The sequence below is a fragment of the Nicotiana tomentosiformis genome, chromosome 5 (assembly GCF_000390325.3).
Source record: "Nicotiana tomentosiformis chromosome 5, ASM39032v3, whole genome shotgun sequence".
Classification (NCBI taxonomy): domain Eukaryota; kingdom Viridiplantae; phylum Streptophyta; class Magnoliopsida; order Solanales; family Solanaceae; genus Nicotiana; species Nicotiana tomentosiformis.
The window spans coordinates 94,501,737-94,523,480 of record NC_090816.1 but is presented as its reverse complement, the minus strand read 5'-3'; the positions used below and the strand labels follow the sequence as shown (position 1 = coordinate 94,523,480).

At 38.3% G+C, this 21,744-nt stretch overlaps 1 long non-coding RNA gene across 1 annotated transcript; it reads right to left on the bottom strand.

Moving 5' to 3' along the window:
• Positions 1–5,141: 5,141 nt before the first annotated feature.
• LOC117281792 (uncharacterized) lies at positions 5,142–6,377 on the bottom strand. The gene is made up of 2 exons (XR_004512421.2): positions 5,523–6,377; positions 5,142–5,436 (listed from the first exon to the last, which is right to left on the bottom strand). It is a non-coding gene; the product is annotated as an uncharacterized lncRNA (long non-coding RNA).
• Positions 6,378–21,744: the final 15,367 nt, after the last annotated feature.

Sequence of the window (21,744 nt, the reverse complement as noted above, 5' to 3'; positions counted from 1 at the left end):
ACTTTAAACCTTTCTGACGATCATCCTTTTCGAGACATCAATACTAGAAACGCTGCTTCGATCCTGAATCACTGCACATCGAGATCTCTAACGACCGCTTCCCCTATACCAATTCCTAACACCCCGTCATGAAGGCGAGTTGAAGAAAACCAAAACACTGGCGAACCTTAATGCATTTTACAAGGCGATGACACCACATCAAAATTGAGAACTCTACCACACTCGAAAATATCAAGCTTCGTTACTCCATCAACCCCAAACCCGAACATTCATAGTTCGAGAAAACATGGAACCTCTGAATCATGTACTGAGAAAACCTTTTCTCTGCTGGAATTAAAGCATGGAACCTCTGAATCATGTACTGAGAAAACCTTCTTTCAAGTCGTTTACTGCTCTGACACATAGACGGGCATTTTACCATTTCATAAACACTGTGCGATAACAATGCAGGAATCGTCATAACAATCAATGCCAAATCTCAAAACCTTAGGTAGTACTAATACTTAATTTGAAATGACAGATCGGCCTTTTGCAAGGCGACGACAATAGCCCAATTAATTACACAGGGAGACGCATCATGTACTACATCTGTAGTACCATTAAAAATTTCCTCGATCCCCAATTTATAACAAGTGCTTCACGTCGCATAAGATTGAATAGGAAGGAAATGTAGGTATAAGGCTCAAAGGAATCGAATTGCACGATGAGGAATCAAAAAGGGAAGTATTCCTAACAACTTTGTAGCCTCTCGAAGATAAGCACACACGTCTTCGTACCAATCCGCAAGACTCTACTAGAATTGCTCATGACTCGTGAGACCTACGTGAACCTAGTACTCTGATACCATGTTATCACGACCCAAAATCCAAAAAGGCCGTGATGGCGCCGGACAACACTGTCAGGCAAGCCAACCATAATCAATTAACTTAATTACCCATTTTAGTATTTTTGAAATAAAAATTTCTTCAATGAAAGAGTAAAGATAAAACTCATAGAGTAAATGATAAATATTTTTAGCAACTAAATTTCTAAACGATTCACAATCATTCCCAAAACCCGGTGTCATAAGTGCATGAGCATTTACTAGGGAATTAAAAATAAAATACAGCATCTGTCCAGAATACAAATTAGACAGGAAAATATAATAACTCTAAAGAAGACTCTGTTAGATGCGGATGGTAATATAGAATGCAGCTCACCTATGTGTAACAACACTATCAGGCAAGCCAACCATAATCAATTAACTTAATTACCCATTTTAGTATTTTTGAAATAAAAATTTCTTCAATGAAATAGTAAAGATAAAACTCATAGAGTAAATGATAAATATTTTTAGCAACTAAATTTCTAAACAATTCACAACCATTCCCAAAACCCGGTGTCACAACAGCATGAGCATTTACTAGGGAATTAAAAATAAAATACATCATCTATCCAGAATACAAATTAGACAGGAAAATATAATAACTCTAAAGAAGACTCTGTTAGCTGTGGATCGAAATATAGAATGCAGCTCACATATGTCCCCACAATTATTAACCACACCTCTACGCCCACAAGGCCGCTATACATATATGTACCTGCACAATAAAATGTGCGGCAAGTGCAGTATAAGTATGAAAATAACGTGTACCCAGTAAGTATCAAACCTAATCTCGAAGTGGTAGAGACGAGAAAGCCGACTTTGACGCTCACTATGGGTCAATAATAATAATTGGAATAATTATAATTATTCGAATCAGCAAGATTCACAGAGTTAACAATAATTTTATTCAATTAGCAGAAATAATAAAAATCCTTCAGATACAACAATTTCCAATCTATTAATTAAATCATGCAATTTAAATAAAACTTTCAATTTATCAAATAGCTTTACAAGCTGCAATTCAATTTCAATAAATTTTTAATTTATCAATTTGTCTCATTTACAAGAATAACAATAATTCCTTAACAAGCAGGAATAATAATTCATTAAATTTCAAAGATTTCTAATTTATTAATTAGCTTCACAAGCTGCAATAAACTATTAAGGTATCATGTAATTATTATTATTAAGCACGATTTCTGCCGAGGACGTACGGCCCGATCTAGAGTATCGTGTACACTGTCGAGGGACGTGCGGCACGATCCATAGATGCATCTATCCTGCCGAGGCGTTCGGCCCGCTCCACAAGAAAGGAAGACATTTTTCTTATGCACCTCCGAGAATGAGAGTATGTTTATTATAAGATAAATTCGAGAGGATGAACAATTTCTTTAACCAATTTATTTAATCTAAACTAAAATTAAGCATATAAATATTTCATCTTTTACTACCTTTCATAACAATTCATAATATACACATCAAATAATTTAATTAATAAAGAATACAATTTACACAAGTAATTCATGCTTTGAGTCCTAAACTACCCATACTTTAGCATTAATAGTAGCTACGCATGGACTCTTGTCACCTCGTGCGTACGTAGCCCCCGCAATTAGCAACAATTATTTAATTTTATCCCTATGGGGTAATTTCTCTCTCACAAGATTAGACAAGAGACTTACCTCGTCTCAAAGTCCACTTTTCGATTACCACGTCACGTTGAATTCTCGATTCGACGCTGAAAAATCTGAAACTATCTAAATATTATACAAAATAATTAATATATGCTAAATGATTCTAAATTTATCTATTAAATAAATTACCTTATACAAAATGGTAAAATTCTTAAAATTTACCTCGGGCCCACGTGCCCGGATTTCAGAAATATTTGAATGAAAACGTTACCCATAATCTCAAGAACTTAAATATATAATTTCTACCCAATTCCATAACTATTTTCGTGGTTAAAATCTCATTTTTATAAAAAATCTAGGTGTTTCATCTAAATCTTTGATTTCTAAGATTTAATGGTTATAATCTTCCTATAATCTATGTATTTAACTCAAGGAGTGTGGAATTAACTTACCTCAAAGTTGATAGTTAAAAATTCCTCACAAAGAGCTCTGAAATCGCCCAACAATGGATGAAAAATAGAAAGAAATGGATTGAGTTTTCGTCCGTTTTAAGGTTCTGCCCGGACAGGTTTTTCGCACCTGCGGAAGGAGTACCGAACATGCGGCTTTCGCACCCGCGAAAATTTCTCACAGGTGCGCATTTTCCTTCTTTTCTTGGTTCCGCGCCTGCGGAAGAAATGCTCGCTTCTGCGCAAGCGCAGGTGCGCCCATCCCTTCGCACCTACGCATCTTTCCTCTTATGCGCATAAGGCCATCACACATGCGCGTTCGCAGGTGCGCCAAATGCTTCGCATCTGCGATAGCTGGGCAGGCTTCTCTCGTTCGCACCTGCGGCTATCCAAGCGCAAGTGCGATTATGACAGTAGCTGGGAGCTTCAGTCCTTGCTCAATTTCCCAAAATTGGTTCGAGCCTCGCCCTGTTAACACTCGGGACCCCTGGGGCCCCGTCCGAACATACCAACGGGTTTGAAATCATAAAACGAACTCTTGGAACGCATAAAACAATATCAAATCTAAGAATCATACCCCAACCAAATTGATTCAACCTTAAGAATTTCAAGTTCTTCAATTTACTTCTAATGCGCCGAAATATACTTAAACTACTCCGAATGACACGAAAATTTGCGTGCAAGTCTTAAATCACTATACGGAACTATTCCAAATTCGGAATTCCAAACGGACTTCAATTACTCAAAATCCTACTCCAAACCAAATTTAAAGAATTTTAAACCTTCAAATAGTTGAATTTTACTATTAAGCGTCAAAACGCTCCCGGGTTCTCCATAACCCGATTCGGACATACACCCAAGTCCAAAATTATTATACGAACCTATTGAAACCGTCAAATCCCGATTCCGGGGTCGTTTTCTCAAAATATTGACCGAAGTCAAACTTGGCCTTTTAAGGTTAACTTAAGAAACCTTGTGTTTCGATTTCAACCCAAACACATCTAAATCCCGAACCAACCATCCCCGCAAGTTATAAATCATTAAAAATAGATTCGGGGAGTTTTATTTAGGGGAGTGGGGGTTCTATAAGTCGAAACGACCGGTTGGGTCGTTACCGGGGTATTAAATGTGAGAATACATGTGTCATTTCAAATGTCAGAGACTGATCAGGAACTTTCCCGCAAAGAAAGGGATCTCCACCTACTTCCTAGTAACACTAAGTTATGTCACTAGAAAGTAGGGGGACTATCTCTATGGGGTAAAATTGGTTGATAACAGGTGATCGAATGGTAAAGTGATATGTGGAACCGAAGATAGGTAGAAGGTGAGTCGGGAGACAACTAATATCGAATGCAACGTATGTTACCGGTACCAGACGAATTTTCGAAGGGAATATAGTCGGCGATAGAGGATCAACGGTTCGACATTGGATAATATTCAATGAGCAGCCGTTACAGGGACTATTTGCTAGCATTTAATGAGCAATCATTACGAAGAATATTTGCATGCCGTTATTTACTCATCAATGACACTTTCATTCTCATTTAAGAGGAGCGTGATCCTAGGATCTTGTCTCCCTAGGTAGAGCTATAAATAGCAAGGTTATCAGAAATTGTAGGGACATGAAACATTGTGCAAGCAAAAGCTATACTTTACCATTTTGCTCTCAATCTAACAGCTTTATCATCGCTTTATCATTATTTTTACTTTTACTCTCGGAAAAGCTGAGTTCGGAACCAGGCTTGTTATATTCTTTTATTTCAGTCGTTAAGCCTTATTTTTAGTTTTATTTCCTTACCATTTTTGGATCAATCGATTCGCTTGTCTATAAACCACGTTCCAAATTTAACTGTATCATTTTACAGGTAAATAATTATCTTTGATAGGTAGTTTGTGGGGTTAATCTATATTAAAAGTAACCCTAACATGTAAGTGCCAAACTTGAGATACTTAACTAGGTAGTCCAACAAACAACCAGTAATATATGATCAAGTTTATCACTACAAGAAAGTAGGGATACCACGACATTAAATAAATGTCGTATAATAATGCTTAAATGTCACAAATTCATTTACTTACATTTAATTACACTTATTTAATTTACAAATTCATTTAACTTATATTCGTCGTGAATCAAATATATATTCGATTTGTACATTCATAAATGTCAATCTTTATATACAATGTAACAAATATGAAAAAGAAAATTTCTTTATACGTTGGATTTAAAGAATATAGTATTGACATAAAAAGGTCTCCTTACAAGTTTGAGTTCAAATCAAATGACCTGTTATATCTCAAATAAATGTAATTCTAACTAAATCATAAAAAATATAGTAATTTTAGCATGGAACTATGTCAAATTTACTCCTAATCTGAATGAATTCCCTTAAATTCTAGAATAAATTCTGCATCAAGGCTTTATGGATTCATCTTTTCCCAAGCCAAGTATTCCTTGCAAAACATTGATATACATCCGTCAGAAGTTCTGCAAAAAATCATATAAAAGGAGAATTACAACTATGTAATAAAACTGAAAAATACCATATGTGTTGCATGTTTTACCAAACTTACTCATTTCTTTTTCTTGGTCCCAAGTTTATTAGTTTCATTCTTCTTAATTTTGTTTACCTAAGAAAGAAATATTAGAAAGGTTACTTTGATAGTTTATAGAATTTAATATTGAGTATATAGTACAAGATACAATCAAGAAGACAAAGCCTATATAGCCCCAGAATGTCGTACACTTCTACAAAAATAGCATAAGAACTTTAAATTACAAGCAAAAGTTTAGAGGTAACATTGATAGTACCTTTATACTAGATTTCCTTCTGTGACAACATTGTAAAAGTTCTTTTGAACTATAAGCTTCACTATTCACAAATCACAAAGATATCATCCAGTATAGACCCATCAATTCTCAAAATGCTAACTGACAAGTGAACATCAATTAAAAAAGTAGCTACAATTAAGCATACTTCAACCAAAGAATGACAGAATTTTCACCTAACCAAACCAAAGCTGAAGAGGAAAAATTATAAAGAAATAAGCCAGGCTTATCTTACTTATAACTCTCATATCTGAAAAAATAATAACCAGAAAGAATTGAGTTTCACAAATTTATAAGATAATCTCAAATCTCCAAACAATAGAACAAATAAAAATAAATACAATGAATCTGATGATTTAAGACTGGATTTATTGCATTTGTCTAAATACTAAACCGAAGAGAAATAAAGGAATGGTGGAGATGAGTAGGAAAGGTAGTTTTCCCCTAAATGCATTCTAAGCGAAGTATAAAACTACTGTCCGAAATAAGTTTGCACTACAGCTCAAACAGGTTGCATCCACACTACGAAATTTGCTACATATTAAAATATATCAACAAATAAAATCCCACATATTCTGCTTAAAACTAAGATCACAACACCTGGGCAATTAAACTCACAGCTAGTATATAATGCTCAAACTCACCTTATTTGTGTGAACAATAGAAATTAGTGATAATGACTGCCGGAAATCTTCAATTGATTTATTGAAAACCTATTACAAGAGAAGATTATTATAATTAAAAGAAAAATTAACAACAATAACTTAAAGAGAAAAAGGTTTGTGAATGAGGTATAATTGCACAGCGTTCGCAGTTCTGAAGTGCCCTTCTATATTATCTCAGTTGTGTATTATATTTCAAGCAGCTTGAATTTTATTCAGACCTTTGTTTGTATTATTCTAGAAGCTCGTGCACTTGTGACTCCAATGTTAGAATGGTATTTAGATATCATGATTATTATGGAATATTCACTTTATTTCCGCATTTGTTTTCTTGTTATTAATTAATTTAAAATTTAGTTAAAAATGGCTAATTATATTCTAACGCTGGTTTTCCTAGCAAGTGAAATGTTAGCCGCCATCACGGTCCCGAAGGTGGGAATTTCAGGTCGTGACAGTTGGTATCAGAGCACTAGGTTACATAGGTCTCACGAGTCATGAGCAAGCTTAGTAGAGTCTGAAGGATCGGAACGGAGATGTCTGTACTTATCTTCTAGAGGCTACAGAGTTTAGGAATAATTTCACTTCTTTCATTCCTTATCGTGCGGCATTAATTTAGCTTGAAACATATATCTCATTCCTTTGTATCCACTCGTGTATGACATTGCGCACTCGGTATCGGTTGTGCGTCGAGGGTTCGTGATGCCGCAGATGGACTACGAGAGAGCCAGAGATGCTCAAACATTGCCTCAATGTGTGGTTCCGACTGAAGATACAGGCATATTAAGAGATCACCCAGTGAAGCATATAGGGGGTGCAACGGACCTTGGCATCTGATTGATTTATACGAGTTGTGAAGGTTAATATTGTGGATCATCGGACGTGGCGAACTATGATTTCGTGCTGAGTGGGGGAGTCCACTATCAGTGGATGGATTGCGGGGTCATGTGTTATATCAGTTTTGGCCTAAAATGTATATATGTGGTACTGAAAGGTTCCCAAAAAAAACAAATTTACACATGTTTAAGGCTTGAGATTTTGTAGAGGATAAGGTTGGGACTTGCGGTATGTCCGCCTACTTAATAATCCTATATTTCAGTACTAACAGAGTTAGAGAAACTACTTTAAATTTACAGAAGGTCTACTTAGCGCGGACGTCATGGTTGCGAATTTTGGGGTGCTTCGGAGGAAGTACAATGGTTGACGAGATTCTGGACTATGTGGTTCGTTCTAAGATATGTTTGTATGGAGCTCTACTTTTGTGATCGTTGTATATAAATAGGGTTAAAGGTTACCCCAAAGAAGAATCGAAGAGTATGTTAAGAAATGGGTCAGCTCAGCAGTGTTGAGTCAGCATAACAAAAGAAGAAATTGGCCTTAGGAGAGATAATTCTCCATAGGTGTACGTGGCAAGCCTATGAAGAGGGCAGACCAGCCAATGCAACACCACCCACTTGGCTCAGTTCTCAGAAACATTTTTGAAAGAGTTTGTTTCCCGAACTATCCGTAATACGTGGCATATAGGGTTTGAACGGATGCGTAAGGTCACTATGACGGTGTCAGAATATGCCATCAGGTTCAACAAGTTAGCCCGTCATACTCCTAATTTGGTTCCTATGGCCAGAGAGAGAGTCCACAAACTCATTAAAGGACTCAATTATGATCGTAAAATTTTGTACGACTTGGGAGTTACAGGCTGATACTTCATTTCCACTAGTGGTAAAAATTGCCAAGATATTAGAACATGTTCGGGGTGAGGAAAAAAAATGAAACTAAGGAGACCAAGACGTCTCGAGGTTCTGGCGGATTAAGTGGATTCTACTCTGCGAGTATAAATCATTATGGATGGAGCTCGGGCAGTCGGCCAGCCCAGTCCGCACATCGGATTACTTAGAGTGCTCCAGCAAGTTCTTTTAATGCACCACTGACATGAGTTTCCTACAATGGTTATTTTAGTTATCTAGCACAGACTCAGTATGAGCAGCCAAACCCACAAAGGGGTTGTTATGAATGCGGTGATACTAGGAACATCATGAGAAAATTGTCCCAGACTTGGGAGAGATATATTTCATCAAAACACTTTGGCTACGTGCCCCATTGCAGTTACTACACCACCCATACGACCAGTTAGGGGTGGTGGACAGACGGGTAGAAGGCGTCCTAGAGGTGGAGGCCCAACCGTTGATATATTTATTTTATGATATGGCAGAGGTTGCTACATCAGATGGTGTCGTTACAGGTACAACCTCGATTTAATATAAAGGAATAATTTCCTTAACTTGATCTAGTTCTGAGTATCGAGACGAGTCCTCCTATTGTGTTCCACTTATGAGAGAGCTTCGTAATTCTATAATCTACTTATGTTTACTCATGTTGGGAGGTTCTATGGAGATAACTACGCCTAACATTCCATGTTGGACTCTAATAAGAGCTGTGAGGCTAAAGGTGGCTTTCTGGTACTCATTTCGGTAAGTTTTGATGTAATTTCCGGATAATTAATTATGAATTGTGAATTATATGCCCTACCGGTGTGGTGTTCATTATGTGTTGTGATTTTGTTTAACATAAATTATTTAAAAGGAGAAAATGGAAAGTTGCGGTTGGCACGATGTGCATATTACTTGTGATTCAGAACTGAGGAAGAGATCCTCGTATTTTGAAATAAATTGATATGTTTAAACCGGGCTACAAGCTACGGTGGAAGTTATATAAGGACGAGATCCTTGTGATAAAAATTCTTGTGTTTAAATTCTCCCTTGTGAAATTAAATTTGTACTATAGTACTAATAGGGAGTCATGCCTGTTTTTTGTATGAAATTCTCTGTGCATACTTGCCAAATTCATGTTGTAATATTGAGTTTTAACCTACGAGGTAGGTGCCCACCCAGCTGGCGTTATATGTAACTCGTTAATTCGGGTAAATAATTATGAGATCTTAATGCCTCGCATCTCGTTATCAGTATTGTAAGGGTTTGAAACAAGATTTTTGTTAACATGAAGTTATTTGATGATTCTATAATTGATTATGAACAACTATTAAGACTAGATTGACCCAGAAGGGTGCTTTGTTAAGGTGGACTGAAGAGTGTGAGGAGAGCTTTCAGAAGCTCAGGACCGCTTTGACTACATCGCCAGTGTTGGTATTACCCACAGGTTCAGGATCTTACACGGTGTGTTGTGATGCATCTCGTATTGGACTTGGTGCAATATTAATGCAAGATGGCAGAGTGATTGCTTATGCATCACGACAGTTGAAAGTCCATGAGAAGAATTATCCGGTTCATGACTTAGAATTGGCAGCCATTGTTCATGTGCTGAAGATTTTGAGACACTACCTCTACGTCGTGTCAAGTGAAGTATTCACAAATCATCGTAGTCTACAGTATCTATTCAGACAAAAAGATCTTAATTTGAGGTAGAGAAGATGGTTGGAGGTGTTGAAAGACTATGATATCACCATTTTGTATCACCCTGGAAAGGCCAATGTACCGATGCTTTGAGTAGAAAGGCTGTGAGTATGGGCAGCCTTGCGTATATTCCAGTTGGTAAGAGGCTGCTAGTTGCAGATGTTCAGACTTTGGCCAATCAGTTTATGAGGTTGGATGTTTCAGAGCCCAGTCGGGTTCTAGCTTGTACAGTCACTCGGTCTTCTTTATATGAGCATATCAGAGAGAGACGATATGATGATCCTCATTTGCTTGTCCTCAAGGACATGGTGCGGCATGGTGGTGCCAAGAAGGTTGCTGTGGGAGATGATGGAGTTTTGCGGATGCAAGATCGTATATGTGTTCCTAATATGGATGGGCTTCATGAATTAATTCTAGAAGAGGCCCACAGTTCCTGGTATTCTATTCATCCGGGTGCCGCCAAAATGTATCAAGATTTGTGGCAATGTTATTAGTGGAGGAGAATGAAGAATGATATAGTTGCATTTGTAGTTCGGTGTCTAAATTGTCAGCAAGTCAAGTATGAGCATTAGAGACCTGGTGGTTGGCGTCATAAGTTAGAAATTCCTGAGTGGAAGTGGGAGCGTATCACTATGAATTTTATTGTTGGGCTTCCACAGACTGAGAGAAAATTCGACGCAGTTTAGGTCATTTCGGACATGTTGACCAAGTCGGCACATTTCATTCAAGTGGCAGTGTCACGACCTAAAATCCAACTTGTCGTGATGGCACCTAACCCAACTCGCTAGGTAAGCCAACTTTCAACTATCCAATTCCAATAACAATTTTTAAAGCAATTTAAGTAATTAAAGATCTTAATCTTATACATTCCCCAAGAACTGGTAGTACAAATCATGAGTTTTTAAGAATAGAGTTTACAAGGCTAGTATGAAATAAATACATCATCTTTTGAAAGGTACATAAACAGAATTTTATGAATCAAAGGCTACCATGAACAAGAGGCAGCTACATCAGGGATGCAGGCACATCTTCAAATCCAACAACCATCGAACACAGCAATAACATCGGCCAACATCTGCACGCAATGTGCAGAAGTGTAGCATCAGTACAACCGACCCCATGTACTGAGTAAGTAACAAACCTAACCTTAGGTTGAAAGTAGTGACGAGCATTTACCAAGGTCGGGTCCAAAACCAAGAGTCCACCATAGTCCATAACAATGTAAAGCAAATAATACAAGAAGTAACTCAGAAATAAAATGCTCACCTAAGTCATCATTTTATAAAAATAGTTCTTCCTTTAAAGTACATCAGTGAAAACCCAAATCGTTTACCGAAGTTGCCAAAAATATGAATAAGTTTGAAAACAATAATTTTTCTCAAATATCCTTTCAATAATAAATGAGATGTTTCATTTTCTTTCCAGATCACTCGTGTAAAACAAATGCATCACTATGCATGTATGTCAAATATGCATGTCAATGCGATGCCACTCAGTGATAAAATCATATGTATACTCTCAAACTATCATTTCACTTAGTCCTCCCAATCACTCAGTCCTCCCAGTCACTCAATCCTCACAGTCACTCAGTCCTCACAATCACTCATGCCTCACGGTCACTCAATCCTCTCAAATCACTCGGCACTCGCGCTCGGCACTCGCACTCAGTAGGTACCTGTGCTCACTGGGGGTGTTAAGACTTCGGAGGGGCTCCTATAATATCATATCAAGGCCCGCACGGACAAATCATGTGCTAAGGTACACTACCTCATAAATAGGCCCTCGGCCTCACTCAGTCATCAATCTCTCCAGTCTCTCTCTCATGGGCTCACAATGTCATGAAAATAGCCCAAAAATGATTATATGATGTTTCAATAAATAACAACAGAGACTGAGATATGATATGTAATGACATGAATATGACTGAATATAAATTTTCAATTTAAACAAATAATTCACAACAATATGACCTCTGTGGGTCCTAGTAATACTAGCACATAGCCTCAACATGATTTTTAATATGATTCTCAGCTCAATTTCTTTAGCACATAAAACTATATAGAAAATGCCAAGATTATTTGACTACAAAATTCCACGGAAACAATTATGTCACAATTTCTGTGGTGCACGCCTACATGCCTGTCACCTAGCATGTGCGTCACCTCCCAACAATTCACATAATACATATATTCAGGGTTGATACCCTCAGCTCCAAGATTAGAAGATTTACTTACCTCGAACCAGCCGAATCTAATGTCAAGCAAGCTAAACAATGCTCCAGAAATCCCATTCTGCTCGTAACAACTTCCGAACAGCTCGAATCTAGTCACAATTAATTTGATTCAGTACACACAATTATAGGGATTAATTCCATATCAAAATACTAATATTTTCCACAAAATCTGAAATTATGCCCCAAACATCACCCCGTGGGGCCCGCAACTTGAAATCCGACGAAACTCACAAAATACGATAACCCATCCGATTACAAGTTCAACCATACTAATTTCACTCAAATCCGACTCTGAATCAGTGTTCAAAACTCAAGAATTCGTATTATGAACTTTAAGCCAACACCCCCAATTTCCTCTTTAAATTCATTAATCAATTGCTAGAAATGAAGATAGATTTATGGAATATAATGACAAGGGAGTCAAGAACACTTACCCCAAGTTGTGTGGAAAACTTCCTCTCCAAAATCGCCCAAACCGAACTCCAAAATCCGAAAATGGGTGAAAATCACGAAACCCCGAATTTAAGCTTCTACCCCAACTATTTCCGTATCTACGGACAAGGGGTCGCACCTACGACTCTCGCTTCTCCTGACAAATCTCGCACATGCGCTGCCTGACTCACCATTTTCTGCTTTTGCGTCCACCCCTTCGCACCTGCGGCCTCGCAGATGCGGGCAAAATTCTCGCACCTGCGAGCACTGCCCAGATCTACTCTTGGCCGCTTCTGCGACTTGTTGCGCTCACATGCGGCTTCGCACCTGCGATCAAAACCTTCGCAAGTGCTATCACACCAGTAGGCAGCATTTCCAACATTTCCTTAAGTATGAATTTGATCCGTTAACCATCTGAAACTCACCCGAGGCCCCCGGGACCTCAACCAAATATACCAACAAGTCCCATAACATAATACGGACCTACTCGAGGCCTCAAATCACACCTAACAACATCAAAACGACGAATCACACCCCAAATCAAAATCTATGAACTTTGAACTTTCAAATTCTATATCTTGTGCCGAAACACATCAAATCAATTCAGAATGACTTCAAATTTTGCACACAAGTCACATTTTACATTACGGACCTATTTCAATTTTCAGAATCGGATTCCGAACCCGATATAAATAAGTCAACCCCCCGGTCAAACTTTCAAAAATTCAACTTTCGCCATTTCAAGCCTAATTCCACTACGTAGCTCCAAATAATTTTCCGGACATGCTCCTAAGTCCAAAATCACCACATGGAGCTATTGGAATCATCAAAACTCAATTCCGGGGTCGTTTACACATAAGTCGACATCCGGTAACTATTTTAACTTAAGCTTTAAACCTTGGAACTAAGTGTTCCAATTCATTCCAAAACCTTACCGGATCCAAACCAATTACTCCGGAAATTCACACAACTGTAAAGTACAATTTGTGCAGTAAATGGGGAAACAGGGTTGTAATACTCAAAACGACCGGCCGGGTCGTTACATTCTCCCCCACTTAAACATACGTTCGTCTTCGAACATGCCAAGTGTTATTTCCAAGCTATCAAATCATTGTTCCAACCTAGCCCATAAGCCTTAGAATCCAAATTCTACATATGATATTTTCTATAAGGTCAGAATCTTGCATCAACACACTGTATAAGTCTGAACAAGTTGTATCAAGCCATAGTCATAACCCAAGTTGAAATCACATGATATACCCCCATAACTCAAACATTCATAGCGGTAACTTCTAATCACAGTAGCTGCTCAAATGACCCAATGCCGGTAATACACCTCTTATCGAACAAAGCCTCGTTCTAACACCTTCATATACTACCAATGATGAAAGAAACAAGCAGAAACTCATAACCATTCATCAGATCAACCAGTTGTGGAATCTCCCTCTCCTTCAACAAGAACTATAGTAGATTTTCTAAGCCGACTTTCGATATTATCCTTCCGAACATACCGTAATCAAACCTGATAGTACCCATTCTAGGTCCAATGACCTTATATTACTAAACAAAACGGTTCCATAGACATGCCACACCAATATAATTCAGAGCCACAACTCGTGCCATCCGTGCACCAATACACAACAATTCAAATGTACTTTGTCATGGAAAATGACTCAAATGAGATAACTGCCCCGCCATATTAACAAGTACCGCCACAACGAAATGCTGAAAATTCATCATACACCGTAGAACCATCACCCGATTCTAACACAAGGTTCATACCTTAACATAACTCCATTGCAATACGTGACCCCATCCAAACGCTGGTCCATATTATCTACCTCGAGTCACCCTGCTCAAAAATCAATAACAACGGAGAGGCGAATGACAAAAATGCCACACGAAACCTGAAAGAATATAACCATTACGCAATCGATCATGCAATACACAAATACTCATCACGCTCAAATTCCGCTATAAAGCTCAAATAGAACCGCACCATCTGTGCACATAACCAATGAATCACAACTCCTCGTAGCATAAAGGAGTAACTCACAGATTATTTCAGAACACGAATAAGTTCAATATGAACCGAATGGAACATCCCTCAACAATAGAATTATGGAGCCAAACATTTCGGCTCGGTGTAGAATACACATCTTAATTGGGCCTACCAATTGACCCCCAAATCAACTCTGGTCACCCACAAATAGACAAATAACCCTCTAAAAGTCCACAACGACTGAATCATAATACATACTATCATCTGGCTAGCTTAGGCCACGACTTCACAATCCACCGCCACGAAACAACCTGCTACTGACAACTCCCAGTCTCCAAATCAATAGAACACACGAAACACCATTTCTGGTCCCATCTCCACCACTCGAATGTCTAACACATTTCTCATACACGATCATCCTACGAGGAATACTTTTCCCATTCTTTCGTGCCACATAGCAGCGTTTTAAAATCAGCAGTCGATCAACCAAGAGAGTGCCGCAATACCTATGAAATATCCATAATTCAAAATATAGTGCGCCTTCTGAAATGTACACTCTACTCACGCAATAACAAATAGTTATAGCATTCATCTAAACATCAAAAATTGTTCATGCCCTCAAAGAATTTATGACCTCCCTTTCAAAGTTACACGATCATCCTACGAGGAATACTTCTGCCATTCTTTCGTGCCACATAGCAACATCTTAAAATCAGCAGTTGATCAACCAAGAGAGTGTCTCAATACCTATGAAATATCCATAATTCAAAATATAGTGCGCCTTCTGAAATGTACACTCTACTCACGCAATAACAAATAGTTATAGCATTCATCTAAACATAAAAAATTATTCATGCCCTCTAAGAATTTATGACTTCCCTTTCAAAGTTAAATTGTGACCTTGCACACGCCAACCTTAATCTCACGCAACACACCGCATCTATCATGCCATCATTTGAAAAATACGAGAACCTCATAATCATTCTGAGTCACAAGTAAAATACATATCCGATCAGTCAGAAGCCTTCCATTTGATCCAATCCGGTAGAAAATCATAATACTCAACATGCTCATCAGGCCGGTAGGAAAATACCCATCTCAAACCGTGGTAGAAATCCCCGAGAATGCTTTGGAATCCATTTTCACATAATCAAGCCATCAGAGTTGAATCTCTCTAGCTCAACCAAGCTACGCAGGTCGCCAAACCCAGGTGTATTGCCACAAAGCACCTGTAGAAAAACCCCATATCATAAGAACCCAAAGAACCGATCATATCCATTACCATACTTATCCAACCTACTACCCAGTTGTCTTATTTTCTCCGAGTTTCTTCCGAATTTGTCTTCAGATTGATACTTATCCTTTCTAAAACACCACTATCTTTAGCCACAACTTACCCCACAAACCTAGCATAGAACCACAATGCCCTACGGCCCATAAGCAATTGTATCCTTCTTAAGTATCTTCAAAATACCACAACTGTAACACTCACTCTGAGAATACCTTATGTGAATTTGAAATTGTTCTTCTTACCTTCCTTATATTAAAATGTAGAATCCATAGTCATACATAAATTTTGCAAGTCCATGCACCATCAAACGCAAATCTAAGATTTTATCCATACACAAGTCCGGGGAATTTCTCAATTTCTATATATAAACCTCGAACCTATTGGAACTTTCTCAAGGGTCACCCACTTTGTTCAAATCAAAATTACACCGCCCAAATGGGCTGAAAGATACATGCCCCATTAGCACAACATCACTCAAAGAGATAATCCTGTCTTAAGATAACCGATCAAATTCATACTTCGTGCGCACTACATCATTCACAGATAAAAACTCACACATCCCATGATTTTCATATACTCATAAAGCGCAATATAACCCGTATCCAGAAATTTCTTTACTTAAGTCATTCTTGAACTCCACATCTGCAAGTCATAACTGACCCACAAGTATGCCTCAAACCAAAATTAAAATTTATCATGTAACCATAAAAATAAATTGTCAATAGCAGACTCCCCCACTTGGCTCAGAGCCACAGATTAAAACACTCCATAATTCACAATACCCATACTCTATTACTGTCATAATACCATAGTTAGTACAACAAAAATTCTTCTCAAGCTCATACAACATAAACCATATAAATACCTCAATCGTCCGCTAGACTCGCATTCATTATCTTAACACTTAGGTCAACTTTCTCAACCAAATTCAAATTATAATCCCAACACATACGCCCTGTTGGCAAAAAAGAAACTCTCTACTCACATCATAAGGAATACACCTACGTAGATTACTCTGCAAGGGATAACCCACCTGCTTAACCCTAAATTAGTATCTCATTATAACCTTTCATAGATACAATTACTATGAGATCACTTAATCTTTCCGAGTCCAAATTCATTAAATAGACATGAGAATTTAATTTGTCCCAAAATTTAACAATCATGAAAGATTCTTCAAAATACTCGAGACTATAAGTCACATCAAATAGAAAATCAAGCACCAAATTGCCTTTCCTTTATATTTCAAGGAAACACTTCTCGTCATGTTCGAATCGTCTTAAGATATCCCGCGGTCACATCATACCCATCACAATGCCATTCCACCGCTCATCGAGCCACAAATTCCACTGTAGGGTCATTACCGGACATATGAGTCTAATTGTACAAGTTACAAATAAAGCTACCGAGCTCAAACTGCGGTCTAATCCTGGCCTCAAATCCTTCCAGACTGGCCCATCATCAGCACGCCAAAATCACGTCTTGAACCTCATTCATAGAATCACAAGTCGGCGATGCACAACTGATACCGAGTGCTCATGTGCGCATACAAATACGTGGAATGAATTCAATGAGTTATGTCTCAGGCTGAATCAATTTCTCACGATAAGGAAAGAGAGATAGGAAGTATATATCATAAATGCCATGTAGGCTCTCGAAGATAAGTATGGACGTCATCATACCACCTTGTCATGACCCAAAATGCAACTAGTCGTGATGGCACATAACCCAACCCGCTAGATAAGCCAAACTTTAACTATCCAATTCCAATAATAAGTTTTAAAGCAATTTAAGTAATTAAAGATCTTAATCTTATGAATCCCCCAAGAACTGGTAGTACAAATCATAAACTTCTAAGAATAGAGTTTACAAGGCTGGTATGCAATAAATACATCATCTGTTTGAAAGGTACAATAACAACATTTTATGAATCTAAGGCTACCATGAACAAGAGGCAGCTACATCAGGGATGCAAGTACATCTTCAAATCCAGCAACCATCGAACACATCAACAACAACGGCCAACATCTGCACGCAATGTGCAGAAGTGTAGCATAAGTACAACCGACCCCATGTACTGAGTAAGTAGCAAACCTAACCTTAGGTTGAAAGTAGTGACGAGCTTTTACCAAGGTCGGGTCCAAAACCAATAGTCCACCACAGTCCATAACAACGTAAAGCAAATAATATAAGAAGTAACTCAGAAATAAAATGCTCGGCTAAATCATGATTTTATAAAAATAGTTTTTCCTTTCAAGTACATCAGTGAAAACCCAAATCATTTACCGAAGTTGCCAAAAATATGAATAAGATTGAAAACAATAATTTTTCTCAAAAATCCTTTCAATAATAAATGAGATGTTTCATTTTCTTTCTAGATCACCTGTGTAAAACAAATTCATCACTATGCATGTATGTCAAATATGCATGCCAATGCGATGCCACTCAGTGATAAAATCATATGCATACTCTCAAAGTCTCATTTCACTTAGTCCTCCCAATCACTCAGTCCTCCCAGTCACTCAATCCTCACAGTCACTCATACCTCACGGTTACTCAATCCTCCAAAATCACTCAGTAGGTACCTACGCTCACTGGGGGTGTTCAGACTCCGGAGGGGTTCCTACAACCCAAGCACTATAATCTTCATGGACAACTTACGTGCTATAATATCATATCAAGGCCCACATGAACAACTCATGTGCCACCATATCACATCAGAATCCGCACGGACAACTTACGTGGTAAGGTACAATACCTCATAAATAGGCCCTCGGCCTCACTCAGTCATCAATCTCTCCAGTCTCTCTCGGCCCCTAATTTCCTCTTTAAATTCATCAATCAATTAATAGAAATGAAGATAGATTCATGAAATATAATCACAAGGAAGTCAAGAACTCTTACCCCAAGTTGTGTAGAAGAATTCCTCTCTAAAATCGCCCAAACCGAGCTCCAAAATCCGAAAATGGGTGAAAATCACGAAACACCGAATTTAAGCTTCTGCCCCAGCGATTTCCGCATCTGCAGACAAATGTCGCACCTGCGCTGCCCGGCTCACCATTTTCCACTTTTGCGCCCACCCCTTCGCATCTGCGGCCTTGCAGATGCGGGCAAAATTCCCGCACCTGCGAGCACTGCCCAACTCCACTCTTGGTCGCTTCTACGACTTGTTGCGCGCATGTGATGACCCAAAAGGTTATCTTATGTTTTAGAACGCAAATATGAACTCTTAAGCCTTAAAAATCTCATTTTACCCTCCTCGATTTGCATGCACAGTCCGAGCAGGTTTCCGGAGAGATTTTATGTTGAAAACTAATGAAAATAAGAATCGTTGCCTTAAAAGTTAATTTTAGTTGATTTTGGTCAATATTTTTGGTAAACAGGCTCGGATCTATGCTTTGATGGTCCCGGGAGGTCTGTATCGAATTATGGGACCTGGGCGTATGCCCGGAATTGAATTCGAAGGTCCCTAACTTGAGTTATGAATTTTTGATGAAAATTAAAAGTATGGAAATTATTTGTTTTAAGAATTGATTGATATTTGGCATTGTTAGTATCGGGTACGTATTTTGGTTTCGGATCCTGGTACAAGTTCATTATGATATTTAAGACCTGTCTGTGAAATTTGGTGAGAAACGGAGTTGATTTGACGTAATTCGGACGTCCAGTTGAGAAGATATGAATTTTAAAGTGTTCTTGAGAATTTCATTTGATTTGGTGCTAAATTTGTAGTTCTAGGTGTTATTTTAGCTATTTGATCACGCGAGCAAGTTCGTATGATGTTTTTACACTTGTGTGCATGTTTGTTTTGGAGCCCCGAAGGCTCGGGTAAGTTTCGGATAGGCCACAGGATGTTTTGAACTTAGAAATTTTGCTGGTATAACTGAACCTGTTGCAGGCCTTTGATCTCGCAATTCCGAGATCAGGCATTGCAAATACGAACATAACAGGGTTCGCAATTGCGAGGCTTTCATTACAATTGCGATAATAAACCTGGGCCAGCAGTTCTCGCATTTGCGAGGTTACCTTCGCAATTGCGAAGTGAGTCTGGGAAGGGCTAGTTCGCAAATGCGAATATTTACTCGCATTTGCGAGGTTCAGTGGTCGCAAATGTGACACTTTCCTCGCATTTGCGAAGGCACCGGGATTGTAAAGGGCATCGCAATTGCGATTGTTCCTTCGCAATTGCGAAGCTCAAGTCGTAATTGCGACACCTGCAGCTGAGTAAAAGGGGCTTAGACGGGATTTTTCATTCATTCTTCATATTTTCAAAACCCTAAATCTTAAGAAGCGATTTTTCAAAGACCAAATCTTCCCCAAATCATAGGTAAGTGATTCCTAACTCTTTTATTTCAATCTTTTACATCTTATAACAAGATTTCAACCTAGAATCTAGACTTTTTATGGTGAAATTAGGATTTTTGGGTAGAACTTAGGAATTTTGAAATTTGAGGATTTAGACCTCAAATTGAGGTCGGATTCCAAAACTAATTACATATTCGGGCTCGAGGGTGAATGGGTAAAATGATTTTAGTCCGAACCTCAAGTTTTGACCAAGCGGGCCCGGGGTCGATTTTTCGACTTCTTGGAGGAAAATTTGGGAAAATTTAATTTATGTAATGTAATTGATTCCTTTAGAAATATTTGATATTATTGAGTATTCTTTGAATAGATACGAGTGGTTTGGAGGTGAATTCTAGAGGAAAAGATGTGATTGAGAATTAAGTGGCCTTCAGAGCGAGATAAGTATTGGGTATAACCCTGACTTGAGGGAATTAGGAATCTTAGATTACTTGCTAAGTGAAATTTATGTGAGCGGTATATATGTGAGGTGACGAGTACTTATGCACCACCACTTTACATGTTTTCCATGTCTCTTAGTTTTTCTTATATTGGCTCATTCCTATGCCTAATTGAGATGTGTTATACTAGTGTTGTTCAATTTATTGTTCTTATCATGTTTACGGATTTTCTAGTGATAATTGAGTTTTTATTTCAAAGTTGAGATTGATGTTATGGAACCAAATGTTGAAGTAAGGTTTGTACTTGTTATTCTATCTCCCTGTTGATATTTATGCATTGCATTATAGTAAGGAAGAGTGTTAATGCACGAAGGGTGATGCCGTGCCATATTGTGAGTGTTAATGCACAAAGGGTGATCTCGTGCCATAATGTGAGTGTTAATGCACGAAGGGTGATGCCGTGCCATATTGTGAGTGTTAATGCACGAAGGGTGATGCCGTGCCATATTGTGAGTGTTAATGCACGAAGGGTGATGTCGTGCCATGTTATGAATGTTAATACACGAATGGTGATGCCATGCCACGATATGAGAGTTAATGCACGAAGGGTGATGTCGTGCCGTTTCTATTTATTTTATGGTGAGATTGAGAGTAAAAGCACGAAGGGTGATGCCATGCATTTTCCTTACTGTATTCTCTATTCCTGTTGATTCATGGTATATTGACTGCTCCGGTGATCATTCTATTGTAGTTCTTTATCTTGTGTTCCCCTCAGTATATTCCCCTCCCAACATTTCCTGTTTAGTTCTTCATTTCTGTTATTTGCATATACACTGTTAAATTGTACGTGTTGATTTGTAGGTGCCTTGCCTTAGCCTAGTCACTACTTCGTCGAGGTAAGGCTAGACACTTACCAGTACATAGGGTCGGTTGTACTGATGCTACACTCTACACTTTCTGTGCAGATTTTGATACCAGCTCGGGTTGATCGAGATTTTTCTATTGGTCTTCTGTCCGGAGACTCAAGGTAGATCTGTCGGCATTCACAGACCTTGAAGTCCCCGTCTATCTTTCCTGTTCTACTGTTTCATTCACTTAGACAGTCGTATTTCTTTCGAACTATTACTTGTAGTATATTCTATAATGCTCGTGAATTGTGACTCCAGATCCGGGTGGTAGTAATTAGTACAGTTTTATGAT